Source organism: Delphinus delphis, chromosome 9 (assembly GCF_949987515.2).
Source record: "Delphinus delphis chromosome 9, mDelDel1.2, whole genome shotgun sequence".
Taxonomy (NCBI): Eukaryota; Metazoa; Chordata; class Mammalia; order Artiodactyla; family Delphinidae; genus Delphinus; species Delphinus delphis.
In genome coordinates this window covers 80,180,808-80,195,980 of record NC_082691.1, presented here as the reverse complement: position 1 = coordinate 80,195,980, position 15,173 = coordinate 80,180,808, and positions in this window count along the sequence as shown.

Below are 15,173 nucleotides of genomic sequence, written 5' to 3'. Positions count from 1 at the left end.
GTAGATACAAACCCAGTCATTTGACACTAGAGGTCACATAGCTTGACCCCTGTACTGTAACTCATGACTCAGCTACTCTGATGGAATTAATACAAAAGTGTCTCATTTTATAATCCAAATATTCATAAGCCTCAGAAAAAATTTTTTAAAAGAGTTTAAGCAAATAACTAGCAAACCTATCAAACAACTCTAGTGGAAATATAAATATTTTAGGTAGATTTTCATTTCAAAACAAGGTATTCCCATAAAAACAACAAAGTGTAGAATTATGATATTTTATGACAATAATATAACATTCTCAGCACAAAACAGTGTTAGGATTTCCTCGTCCACATTACTGCTGTTTCATAGAAATCATTTCATTTTAGACGTAGAATGTTCCTTAGAAGTTATCTATTCATGTAAGAGCCAGATGGGTGATGGTCTCAAATAAATTCTAAGGACTTTCCAACCTCAAGACTATGATTTAATTTCCAGAAGTTAATTTCCAATTCTACTGAGATCGTTTTTTTTCCATCTGACTTAAAAGAATTTAAAGGAATTCTTTCAATCTGAATAATAAGCATCCATCTTCTGTTATAAGTGATTTAAAAACACCTTGATAAAAATTTAATTATTCACAAAAATCATTTAATTTTTTTCTCAGAAACCAGGGCTAGCTAAGACATTCCACAGTGTCTATGCTGACACTTTCTATGAGCATATTCATTCTTGATCTCTTTTTCTCATGATACTATTTGTTACTAAGCTTAATAACTATGCAATTGAGTTAATAGTCTGTAAATGAATGAAACAACCCTGGCTTTATTCTGTAATTAAAAAGGCCCTAGACAGGTGATCAATGGTAAAGAAAGTAATGAGAAGCTATCACAATACGTGTTTCCATCTCTTCAAAATATTCCCAATACTAGACTACTGAAGCGAGTTGGTGAGGAACAGGTAAAATATTTCATAATCTCTCACCTTTTGGAATTATCATCTTGTCATTCTTATCCAGGACCTTGCCTTCCTAAATCAGAGGAAGTGTCTTGGAGCCAATGTGTTCCTCTGTGTATCTAAAATTAAGTACCCAGTTGGTGGCTAAATTAAGATCTGACCTTGTACAACTGAAATATGAACGATTCCTGGCACATAGTAAAGTGAGATTTCTCTGGACCCTCATCACAAGAAACACATGGCCACAGAGGTATAATAAGATTATCTGGGTCCTGATTGGTTCAAAGAGCTCTCATGAAAACAAATGATCTGCCAACCCAGCTGCTATGAGGGTCCTTGCTGAAGGAACAAAGCAAAACCACTTAAGTAGAATTTAAAAATATTTTAAAATCAGTTGTTCAAGAGACAAATCTGTGAGTCTCTGCATCTGCAGATCCAAATCCACTTTTAGTCAATTTTAACACACACTCTTTCTCATTCTTCCTCTTTTAGACTCATGTCAAATCTCATTAAATATGATCTTCTTGTTGTAGGAATTTACTGTTTTTCATTTGATTTGCATTTCATACCCGCCAGTCTGATACACAGATGGGGATATGACATTCAGTGATATCTAATCTGATCAAGACTTTTTAGCTCAAGTTATAAAACATAGAGTCTAAAGTGAGCAGCAGAGATAAAGCAAGCAGAAAATTAGTATTTTAATTGGGAAGGGTTGTTTGTTTTCTTTTAAAAAATAAAGTTTAGTGTCTTACTGATTTTCTAATGAAAATAATCTGCCTTAAGTTTGTTTTGACATGGGTATCCCTGGATTAACTCGGTCACTGTCAGCATTCACAAAGCCATCTGGCTTCCATCCCCACCGCTCCCTTAAAATAACTCTTCTCAAGGGTCTCACTGACCTCCTAGTGTCTAAGGTTGATGGAGACTTTTCATTTCTTATTTTTCAGGCCCTCTGTTGGATTTGCTGCCATTGATCCCTCCCTTTTTTCCTGGAACTCTCTACTCCCTAGGCTTCGTGTGTGCTTTTATTTTTTTTTTTTTAATTTTTCTTCTTATCTCTCCGATTCATTCTCTGTACTTAGTGTTAATGAATAAACACGTGGATTGTAGTGAATTTACCAGTTTTATTTCAAAATGTGGAAGCCATAAATGTGAATTCAGAGGTTCTACCTCCTCTTTGTGATAAAAGAGGCTGTATTTCTGTCATCCTTGGAGCAAACCCCAAGAAATATTTTGTATTTATACCACCATTAACTGTGTCTTGAAATAGTTAAGGTTGAAGGCTAGAACATTGTGCACATTTTATAATTATTAATCTGATTTGGAAGTTTTCAATAAAGACTTCTTATAAAAAGCAAGCAACATTGTGAAACTAATTTTTATAGCTTTGTAACTTATAATGTTAAAAATTCGTATGAAGGTTTAGAGTATAATTCAATTTATGGAAAAAAACCTATACCTGACATTTAAAAATGTAGTTTGGTACATTTCAGGGACATTTCTGCTCTTACGTGAATAAAGTTATGCCTGTTTTATCCATTTATATAACAGTTATTATAGATCTACTTGTATCGTACAATATTTAAAATAATAGAAAGAACAAAAAAGAGAAACGTGTGGTAAATAAATGAAAATATGCTACTGATGACATAGACCTATGAAAAAGTCTTGCCTCACCACTTACTCTCTCTGTCACCTTAGATTTGCTATTTAAAATTTCTGAGACTCAGTTTATTCATCTGTAATATGGGAGTAATAATATAATAACCATAATAAAAATAATAATAATACAATAACCATGGCACTCACCATTTTAATGAGATCTGTTCCTCAAGTAGCTAATCATCTATACACACACAGTAAAGCAGGCTTTGAGTAATTCAAACATTTAAGAGAATGACCTATTCGTAATGCTAATAATCACTTCCACATTTGCCTGTTTTGGAAATTGGCTTTTTCTACTGGCTTTCTCAAATGGAAACAAAGTGAATTGGATTTTTGAACAGTGTACCCGTGGTTTATAGGTGAGGGTGAGTTTCAGTGAGGATGTGATCAAGCAGTGAACGACTACTGAATACTACCGCTGTTCTGAGGAAGGTACCTATAACGTTACTGACATCCAAATATGTGTCCCTTCTATATATATATATAGCAAGAAATGCATGTCCTGTGTCAAGTTGATAATTTTAGCAACTGATACGAGGAAACTTAGGTTGAAATGGTTGCAGCAAAGTGTTAAAGGGACTGTCCCTGGAACCACCCACTTTTATTTTGGGAACAGGAGACTTGGGCAGCGCTGTACGTGAACTTCCAGGGAGCCATGCGGCTTCCCAGTCTTCACATTTAAGGCACCCACTGCCACCACACTTCTCACCTGCCCACAGGTACTCTGTGTTCCTGAAAACAGGTATGGGGCTTGCAGGCCTTTGACTGAGAATTTAAAATACAGCTCTTGTTACCATGAGCCCTACTACCCCATCCACCCCACAAAGCCATTTGGCACCCCGTATTCCCTTCTGATACAGCCCATTCTCCATAAAAGCCTTATCAGACTGCAGCTTTATCTTGACTCTTGGGCAAAACGGTGTCATTCACACATGTTGGAGAACCCTACTTTGTTCTGCCCTATTATTTTGTAGTTTAGAGAGCAGTACTGTGTATGTCTCACTTGGCTTCATTTTTATACTTTGGTATATTTCAGATTTTCTCCTCCTCCTTCCTTCCTTTCTGCACTTGTTCATTATTTTGGTCTTGGGGGCTGTTGTTTTTTTTTAAAATGCATATTTTATTTCAGCTGTGTATAAAACAGAGTAGAAAATGGTGAGAAAAGCAATCGTTTATTTTAGTATGCTTACCATTACTTTGATAATTGGTTGTTTGTTCTTGTTGTGCTTTCTACTGTTTTGTTTTGTTATTTTTTTCAGACTGGAACACAACTGAAACTGTGAGTCAAATGTATTAGCACCGCCTTCTATCAGGAGCGCTGACGTCACAGGCCCCTGGGAGAAACTGCATTGCTGACATCACTCCGTCATTTTGCTTCCACACAGCAGCACAAAGGCAAGTGATGCGAGAGTAGTTTTTAGTAAGGTAGTGCTGTAGAAGCACACTAAACCAATAATGGGCAAAAAGTGGGGAGTATTCTGTACTGGCCCCCAGTTACATTTCCCACCTCATCACCAGTGTCTGGTAAAGACCTTGCCACATAGAAAGCACGCATCAAATATGTGCTAAATGGTTTGCCGAACACTGGTGACTTGTTCATGTAGGTTAGCAGTTATATCCTGTCTAACTTAGCTAACGGCTGATTCAATTAAAACTGACGCAAAGTGAATTTTAAGAAAGCAGGTCGACCTTTCTTTTTTTCTTTTTTTAGAACAAAGCTCTTAGTTTTCAATACTGTGAGAGACATTTCAAGGGCATCAAGAGAAAGAACCCTGAATTAAAAGAAAGCAGGGAATCTGTATTTTAGTCTCAGATTTGTCCATGTCTTTGTGAATTAAGGCAAACGTTGAAATGCCTGGGCCTTAGTTCCCACCTGTGTAATAATACTGCTCTCATTACTTCATATCATTATGAGAATAAAATAAGAGCATAATTACAGAAGTTCTTTGAAAAAATAGTAATCACTCTACAGACACAGGGCTTACTAACAGTATCATACTCCTGGGACATAAAATGGACATTAAAGCAACTATCTCATTCAGTTGTCTATTCTATACATGCAGACATTTTAGTATATGCAGAATGTGGTGCTAGACCGCTCAAGGCATGCATGCCAAGATGGGGTGGGACAGTGGGACACACTATTCTAGTCCTGAAGAAGTTTACCCTTTGTGCAGAGAGAATAAGTAGAAAAGAAGCCCAAATTTGGTAAGAGAGATAAGACATAAGTAGGCTATGGAGGAGAGGGTCAGAGAATAAAAGACACACACGCACACACATCTGAGTTTTAAAGAGAGAGAGATCGGTTTTACATTAATGGATACTCAAAGTATTTTGAATCTTTTTCTTCTAATCTTTCCTATTTCTAACCTCTTACATATCCTAAATTGATAGTGCTAAGGCAAGGGGACTCTCACTAATCTTAGTATCTTGTTTTATATAAACTAAACATCATTATACTCAACACTGTATAATAGAGCTTTATATTGACAACCAAAGTAAAATTTGAATTACTGAAAATCCAGTATTCTCTTCTGTTCTTTCTGAAAAGAATTGATCTTTTCATGTGCACCTGTCGTTACGTTTTGATTTTTTGAAGTTGCTCATGCATGATATTCCATCAATTAGTAGTTAATTATGAAAAAGGGCATTTTGACCTTACCTGTTTCAGAAAAATTTTATGAATTTGATGAGGAAAACTTACCATGCTAAAATTTTAAAATTTCAGTGTAAATTCATTACCATTAAGAGATCCTGGTATTGCCCCCCACTTGCATTCAGATCTTTATTTTTTACATTTCAAAATTGATTCACCATTTTGTTCAAACAACTCCAGTATAAAAGTTAAGCTTAGTGATTCTGTCAGGAAACTAGAAAAATGTAATTATTTCTGCTAGACTTAGATTTACCTCTAGTAAATAGTGTCAGTCCTAGGACAAAACACTCTGATTTTTCCAAAATGGAATTTCTACTATCATACATTATATGCAGCTTAGTTGTAGCTTGATTTGAGGATTTCATATGCAATTACAGTACAAATAAGACAATTTTTCACATTTCCTATAATTCAAAAATATTAAATAGTTCAAAGTATTAATTCAAAAATATTGAATTCGAATACTATAATTCAAAAATATAAAATCAAGTTGAGTTTTGAGGTTTTGTTAAAGTGTTTTGATGCAGCTTAGAAAGTCTGGCTACAATCCTGAAGGTCTGGACCACCCAGTGTCAGTGTAAATGAGTACTTTCAAGGGGGCTTTCTTTTCTGGGCACTCGGGATACAGTAATGAGCACAACATTTCACCATCTAACATGCAGGTATTTTGCTCTGTTTGAAGGTAAAATTAACAGAATTTGTCTTAGATTTGATGTTGGGTTTGTGAGAAGGGATACCAGGATCGAGTCTAAGCAACTGGAAGGATAGAGTTGCCATAAACTGAGATCGAAAAGGTCCCAGAAGGAGCAGGTTTAGAGGGGAGGAAAGGGACCTCAGCTTGGATCACGCACAGCTTGAAATACTGTTAAAGTCCAAGAGGAAAGGTTAACGAGGCAGGTGAACGTGAGTCCACATTTGTGGGGGGAGTCTGAGCTGGAAAAACAAATTAGTGATACATGAAGGCATGAGGCTAGATGAGCTCACCAAATGAATACACAAGGACATAAAAATAAAGGCATTCAAGGGATGAGCCCTGTGGCTAACCAAAGCCACAAGACAGAATGCAAGCTAAGGAAAGAAACACATTTGCAGCAGGAGAGAGCAATCGACTGTATCAAATTCTGCTGCTAGGTTAAGTAAGATGAAGACTAAGAACTGACCACAGGACTTAGCAACCTTTCGGTTTGTCTTCTGCTCCAGAATCATCTCACTAACTGTCCAGGCTTCATTTCAGAGATTTCCCATCTTTCTCCCCCTCTGCCCTGCTTCTCAGTATGAAGAAGAAAGACACAGTGTTCTTACGTTTAGGGGCTCATAAGACGCACATCCAATGCTCCTAAATTTAGGAACGTTACTTCCTTTTCCTACTCCTTTTCTCTCTGAAAAAAATCTCTCTCAGCTCATTTTTATCTCATTTTATGAAAAAGGGCCATTAATATAAAAATCAGTTCTTTTGGGCTTCCCTGGTGGCGCAGTGGTTGAGAGTCCTCCTGCCGATGCAGGGGACACGGGTTTGTGCCCTGGTCTGGGAAGATCCCACATGCCGCGGAGCGGCTGGGCCCGTGAGACATGGCCGCTGAGCCTGTGCGTCCGGAGCCCGTGCTCCACAATGGGAGATACTACAACAGTGAGAGGCCCGTGTACTGCAAAAAACAAAAAACAAAAACAAACAAACAAAAAAAATATTTTAAAAGTAATTTCTATGTGCAAGGTACTATGCTTGGCATATATATAACTGAATCACTTTGCTGTAATCAGAAATTGCTGACATGTATAACAAATCAGCATAAATTCAGATGAGATTTGATCATCACCTGTAGGAAAAAAAAAAAACAAACGGCTAAGGGATTAATTCAGCCAAACAATAAATGACGGGTAACTATGATGTATGGACATCATTAACAGTGATGGAGGTCAGGGCAGGATGCCCCAAAATATGCCACTTTGGCATATTAATTATTTTGAATTAAAGTTATGTAAGAAACGGCTGGCCTGAGAAGGACACTCTGACCCTTTTTTGCTCCCCTGAAAGGAGGAAATAAATCTCTCATGTGAAAGGCACCTTCCCTGTACCAGAAGGCGAAGAGACATCCTTATCTCCAGAGATATGAAGTGCAGGGCCAAGAAGGGTGTATAAACAAAACTTGTACTTGTTTACCAATTTAATACCTCAAGCCCAAACTTCTTTGTCTTGTCAATTCTTCACAAATGTATTGTTTCTTTGTCTAAAAGGTATAAAAGCTGCCTGCTCTGGTCACTTCTTTGAGTCTCATATTTCTATGAAGTCCTGTACATGCAAAATTAATTGTTTTCCCCTGTTAATCTGCCTTGTGTCAATTTAATTACTAGACCAGCCAAAATAATCAAGAGGGGTAGGGGGAAAATTTCCCATCCTCGACAGCAGAGAATATTGAAAAAATATATTTACTATAGAACTAATAATAAAAGAAATGTAAGAATTAAGGTTACGGAACAGAGTGTTGATGTTATATGCCGTGACAACACAGATATGAGATAATTAACATAAATTTGGGACAAAAAGGAAAGAAGGTAGTGGCATTGATTGCTTCATCTGGTGTAGCTGGGAGTGAAATGACTAAAAATAAATCCGGGGCTTCCCTGGTGGCGCAGTGGTTGAGAGTCTGCCTGCCGATGCAGCAGGCATGGGTTCGTGCCCCGGTCCGGGAAGATCCCACATGCCGTGGAGCGGCTGGGCCCTGAGCCATGGCCGCTGAGCCTGCGCGTCCGGAGCCTGTGCTCCACAACGGGAGAGGCCACAACAGTGAGAGGCCCGCGTACGGCAAAAAAAAAAAAAAAAAAAAAAAAAAAAAAAAAAAAAATATATATATATATATATATGCTTGCCTCTCAGTTTCCTCAAGAGTCTCACCACCTGGGACTTCCCTGGTGGTCCAGCGGCTGACTCCGAGCTCCCAAGTAAAGATTCTGAATGAAGATTGGCATTGAAGACCCCGTGTGCCACAACTAAGACCCGATGCAGCCAGATAAATAAATACATAAACATATAAATAAATATTTTAAAAAAAGAGTCTCATCACCATGTCCCCTACAACCATCACGGCTATACCGTGCTTGTAGGATATTATTTGAATTCCATTTAGCTTCCCTTTTCCACCTTGTTGATTGGCCTTAAGCTGGGTATGCAGGTTCCAGTTCTTACAGCTGGATTTTTAATACCTGTGCTCACCTTTCTTCAGCCTGTTCCTTTTCCCTACTGCCTTCCTTCCTCCAGGCGCTGACAGTGTCATGCTGACTCCCCACCTCCTTCCTTCTTTTACTGCCCCTGAAGTCAACCTCATACATCCTCCAACTATTAAAAATGCATGCAATAACATTTGAATGTCATAGAAGGCCACACAGTCAAGGCCGCCTTATCCTGCTATTTACTGTTGTTAGTAATGACTTTTGAAATGACAGGTTAATTCTTTTGGGTCCTAGCCGTTCCTGGACTGGATTTTTTTTTCCTGCTGTCTACATGTATCTGAGACTTTTTAGACCAAAGTCCTTTATGCTGTACTGCTTATTAGGTTTCTTAGCAAATGAATTTGCCAGAGCATCTAAAAGAAATAAGTTCTTCATCCCGTCAATGGTATAAGGTTACCAAGATTGCCATTAACATCTGTCTCTTTATCACCACCTCCTGGCGAACTTACTACATGGCTTATGAAGTCAACTTAACTGGCTTTCTATGGGGAACAAAGGTAATTTTGGATACTTTATATCTCTATATTACAGGATTCAGTTGTAATAGAGAAAGGCCAAGTTGCCTGAATGTATAATCTCCCTGAGACTATTTTTTACTACAGTATATATGTGTTATATAATATTATATATGGGAAATAAAGGAGCTCTTGGGAATTAAAGCTATGTTGACCATGAAATTTAGATAAAAGTTTCCAAAAAGTTTTAAAGCATATGGATTCATATTCAGGACCCTAAAAGAATATTAAAAGGAGGTTTGAAATTTATAAACTAAAAGATATTTTTAAAACTCCACTGTGATACCTTTATAATAATTTCTATCGTTTTAATGAGAAGTTTTGGAGGCCGCTGACGATTTTCTTTCTCTTTTGTCATCACTCTGGGTTTCACGTCCATTTCTCCTTGTGCCAGTCCCTAGTGTGAGCAACTCTTTAAATTTATTCTTTCCTTACTCTCTGAGAGTCTTGCTCAATGCTTCCAGTAAAACATGACTTTTTTCCCAGTTTGCTTTCCTCTGTGGGACTCTTCAGAGTAAGTGGGCTTTGATGCATTTGAGGGTAGAAGGGAAAAGCAACTAGAACAACCTAACGGTATTTGGCTTTATAATTATTTTTTAAAAGGGTCCCCTCCAGTCAGGTTTTTCTTTTTGGTCCTGAAATGACCCAAGCACCTTAGGCTCCCATGCGTCTTAATATAGGGAGCCCTATCTTTGAGGAGGTAGGAAGTGGAATATCCACTGGGTGCTGGTAGCTGCTTTAGCCAAAGATCTTTGCTTCACTTTGTGTGAGGGTGTTAAATATTGGGTCTGATGAGTTCCAATATTCCTTTTTGAAACCCTCATCTTTTGGTTTTGCTATTTTATTTCTCTAGTCTATAATTTGGCTAATATTTATCTGTTTAAACTTTTGAAACTCATTCTTTTCCTTAAAAAAAAAATTCTTTGGTATGAATTTTTACCTGCCTTATTGCTAAAGCCAAAAACCTAGGAGCTCTTCTTTCATTTGTCCTTTCCTTCCCCTCTCATATCCAATCTAGCTGTAGCTTTTGTTGGTTTCATTTTCAAATTAAACAATGAATCTGCCCTCTTCCACTGCCAATCTTATTACAAGATTGTTCAAACCATTATCATTCTTGCGCAGATTACTGCATAGTCTCCTAACCATTTCTTTGTTCTATTCCTTCCCTGCTGCAATCCATTCTCCCAATATTAATTGGAGTTGTCTTTTAAAAGTGTAAATTAGACAGTAAAATACCATGTTTAAACCATTCCCATTGCACAATCTTTTCAACCTGGTCCTTGCCACTCTACTGTTCACCCTTCTACCCTAGTCACACTCCAGTCACGGCACTCTCCCTCCTCACACTTTTGCCCTTACTACTCCCTCTGCCTGGACACTCTTTTTTTTTGCAGGCCTCTCACTGTTGTGGCTTCTCCCCGTTGAGGAGCACCGGCTCCGGACGCGCAGGCTCAGCGGCCATGGCTCACGGGCCTAGCCGCTCCGCGGCATGTGGGATCTTCACGGCCCAGGACACGAACCCGCGTCCCCTGCATCGGCAGGCGGACTCTCAACCACTGCACCACCAGGGAAGCCCTGCCTGGACACTCTTTAACTCACATTTTATGACTGGATCCTTTTCTTCATGCCTCAGAATAAATGTCACCTTCTCAGAAAGGTTTTCTTGCGCTAGGTATCCATGTGTCCTAACACAGTTAATTCATTCCCTTTTGAAAATAATCTCATTTGGTAATTTAATTTACTAATTGATTTATGTTTTTACTGCGTGTCCAGCCACTAGAACAAAGGTCCCTGATGACTGAGACCTGTCAGTCTGGTTCACTGACAGAACCCTAGGACCCACTGCAGCTTCTGATACAAAGTAAGCAATCAATATACATTTGTTTAATGAAAGATTATTTAGTTTTTCTGCTGCTTATCCAGTTTTTAAAAATAGTCATATGCTTCCTCTCATATTTCTGAAGTCCCTTCTCTACTTTAGCTGTTGTCTCCCCCTCCTCCCATTTTTATCTTGGTTATTTTATTTCACTTAATTTGTCCTTTTACTTTGGAAGAGACTAGTTAAAAATACAATATTGACATTTATTATATCTTTTCATCATTTTCAACTTTTTTCTTATACCTAATTTTATCTTCCTATTTCTAAAGTCTGTTAAAATATTTTTTAAATAATTATTGTTTTATTACCATTTTATTAGTATATTCTTATGTTAATAAATATTTATTTTAGTCTCACAAAATAGTTTTTATTTCCTCAAACAACTTCCTGCCTTTCATCATTTTTTTTCCTTCTTGCTTTTATTAATTAATTTATTCATTTATTTTTGGCTGCGTTGGGTCTTCGTTGTTGCGTGCCGGCTTTCTCTAGTTGTGGCGAGCGGGGGCTACTCTTTGTTGCGGTGCACAGGCTTCTCCTTGCAGTGGCTTCTCTTGTTGCGGAGCATGGGCTCCAGGGACACGGGCTTCAGTAGTTGTGGTGCTCAGGTCCAGTTGTGGCTTGCAGGCTCTAGAGCGCAGGCTCAGTAATTGTGGCGCACAGGCTCAGTTGCTCCGCGGCATGTGGAATCTTCCCGGATCAGGGCTCGAACCCGTGTCTCCTGCATTGGCAGATGGCTTCTTAACCACTGTGCCACCACAGAAGTCCCTCCTTCTTGCTTTTAAATAAGAAGTGGCAGCATTTCATACATAGAAATGGGGCTAGATATGTCCCCACAGACATCTTTATTATTCCATCGTCCCATAGGTTCTCTCTATTTTTCAATAGCCTATGTTTAATCTCAATTTTTAAACTTAATTCAAATCTGGGTGGGAGTGTTGGTTAGCTCCATTTTTACACATTAGACAAGTCAAACACCTGGAAGCCAATAGCCACTCAGATAAAACTGGGTAATGGCTTTTATCTGACTTACAGCCCAATTTAGAATGAAGTTCTAAAAACTACCATATTGGAAACACCCAGTTATCTGGTACGAACACTTTTTAGAAGTATCCGTAGCATAGATAAAGAAGAATCCAGGAAAAAAATCCAAATCGTTTTGAACACGCCTGATATGAATGGAGGCATAAGAGATGGATAATATCCAAACTATTAGCATTTTAATATGTCAGGTCTGTTCTAAGAACTAACTTCAGAAAAATGAATTTTTTTGGTTACCAAGTTGGGAGAGGAAAGAACACTCCCTGAGTTGAGATTATTTTCACTTCTGCCCCCTGACATGAAAACTAAGGGGAAAGTGACCAAGGCAGTACTCATCCCCTCTAGATTTTCAGGAATGAGCTTCTCCTGCCCTGAAAACTGAGATGTTTTCTTCCTTTTCTCATCCCTCTCTCAGGTAAAATCTTCCTGAGAAGATATTCTAGGCAAATACTCTAACAGTTTAACTTTGGGTAAGATCTGGCCCTTCACAAAAGAGTCTGTGTCATTAAGAAGCAGTGTAGGAGGTCCTAACCCTTCCAGTTAATTAATTTTGGAGAAACAAGAACTCCCTTGTTGGGTAGGCTAGAGGTCCTGCAGAGAAAATTGTGTTACAGATTTTAACTCTAAGTTACCTGGCCTGCTAACTTTATTTGCAGAAGAACTTTTGTACATCTGTCTCCTTCCTGACGAGGATTCCAACATTTATCTGGGAACTCTTACCTCAGAATATAGTGCATTTGGTGCTCTTGCTACTCACATTAAGACATTCCCAAATCCCCTTCTGATATCACAAATGCCAGGGTTGATTTCCCTTTGTAGCTAATTCTACAGCCACCAGCCATAGGACACCACTATCAAGCCCCTTCCATACATAGCCCCACACCTCTGCAAAGGGATTAGCTCAGAAAACTTAACACAATTTCCCACCACATAGAACTGGTTATCTATGCAGTACCTTAGCCAGGATCAGCTAGGTCTGTTTAGCAGTGGTGTCTTCAGCAAATGTCATACGGCAGAAGCCTGAACCCAAAGTTACAACCAATGAAAACACATGCATCTTTTATAATCCCATGATTCTACATTCTAGAACACATCCCACAATGGCAAAAATTCTAAGAATCTGGAGAGACAGGGAACAAAGACTGTGACCTCATAAACTTCCATTCATCTAAGTTCCAGTGACTATTTCAGCATTGTCTGGTTTGAAAAAGAGGGGCATTTCTTCCCAGTCCTAATGTGGTTTTCTGAATCTAATCTAGTGTGTCCAAATATATATATCACCTTTGTAGAAGTAAACAGGTACATCAGATGACTTGTTCCAAATCAATAGTTACTTTATGTATGTGTTTACATCCATGCACATGTGTATCTTTAAAATGCCATTGACACATGCATATTCATTACTATATATTTACTCTGTCCTGAATTGTAATAGTGGATGATTTAAATACTAGAAGTTGGAACTTATGATGCAAGTTATGGTAAAGCCTAATTCTTGGGTAATCTGAACTGGAAAGATTATATCCCCATAGCTCATGTTTCTAGGGGCAGCTATTCTAAGAGAAGAGAGGAGCATATGATCAAGCTAATCTATTACTCAGTGTCAGTTTGTGCCCAAAGGGACAAAATTCAAATCCACCCATGGCTTTCAGTCATAGGTTTTGCACATCTTCAACTAACTACTGTAAAATTATTCCCCAAAGTGATTATACCAATTCATTCCCATCAGCAGTGTATGAGTATTCCTGTTGCTTTACACCCTTGCTAACACTTGGTATTGTAAGTCCTTAATTTTTGTCCATAAGATGGCAGTAAAATTATAATTAATTTGCATTTCCTTGTTTAACAGGGAGGTTGAGTCCTTTTCATGTCTGTTGACTCATCCTGTTTCCATTACTGTCAATTGTCTAGTCATTTTTTTGTTTATTTTTCTACTGTATTCACTAAAAATATATTAATTGGGTGCCTATTATGTACCAGGTACTATTTCAGGCACATGCGATATAGTAGAAAATAATTTCCATTCACATATGGCTTATATTCTAGAAAGGATGATACCCAAAAACAATATAACTAAGATAATTAGATAGCATATTAGAAGTTGCTAAGGGCTATGAAGAAAACTGAAGCAGAGAAGAGGGTAAGGAATGTCTTTGTGGCAATCCGCAGTTTTAAATCTCACGGCCAGGGCGGGCCACACTGGGAAGGTAAAACTGTGCAAAGATTTGAAAGGGGTGAGAGAGTGAGTCATGCACCCATCTGGTGGTGGTGGAAGGGCTTTCCAAAGAAAGGGTTAGAAGAGCAGCTACCTGAGTATAGAGAAGGGGGCTAGAAGGTTAGGTCTGAGAGGTGAGGGGCAGAGGGGACAGTCATGTGAGACATTGTAGGCGATGCAAGAACTGTGGTTTTTACACCTTGAGTGAAAAATCATGGAAGAATTTTGAACGAAGTATTTTCTAAAAGGATTATTCTAGCTACTGGGTTGAGACAGTAGCAAAATAAAAAATAACAAAATCACTTGTGTGGTTCTGTGTTCCATGCACTGAGTCAGGCACTTTACATATATTAACTCATTTAATATATTCCAGAGAGGTAGGCAAGAATGGAAGCAGGAAGACCTGTTCTGGTTATTAGTTCTTTTTTTTAAAAATTAATTTTTATTGGAGTATAGTTGCTTTACAATGTTGTGTTAGTTTCTGCTGTTCAGCAAAGTGAATCAGTATACATATACGTATATCCCCTCATTTTTAGATTTCCTTCCCATTTAGGTCACCACAGAGCACTGAATGGAGCTCTCTGTGCTATACATTAGGTTCTCATTAGTTATCTATTTTATACATAGTAGTGTATATATGTCAAGCCCAATCTCCCAATTCATAGTTCTTTTCTTACTGATTTATGTTAAGTTCCTTACATGTTCTAGGCACCACTTATCTTTTGGTGATTATATGTGGTTGCAAAAATCTTCTCCCATTCTGTGGGTTGTTTTAACATTTAAGTTATATATATTCTCAATTTGTTGTGCTCTTCTCCCATTGACTTTTTAAGCAAATGCCCTTTTTAACTCCAGTCATCCCACAATTTTCAGTTGTTTCTTCTTCCCTGCTACCATTGCACTTGGCACAAACCTCTTTTGGAACACTTAACAAATTACCTATTAATGCATGTCTTCGTCATTGTTCTGTAAATCTCGCGATGTGAGATGCTGTTTTAAAACTATGTCCCAGCAACTAACACATAACGGGTGTTCAGTACA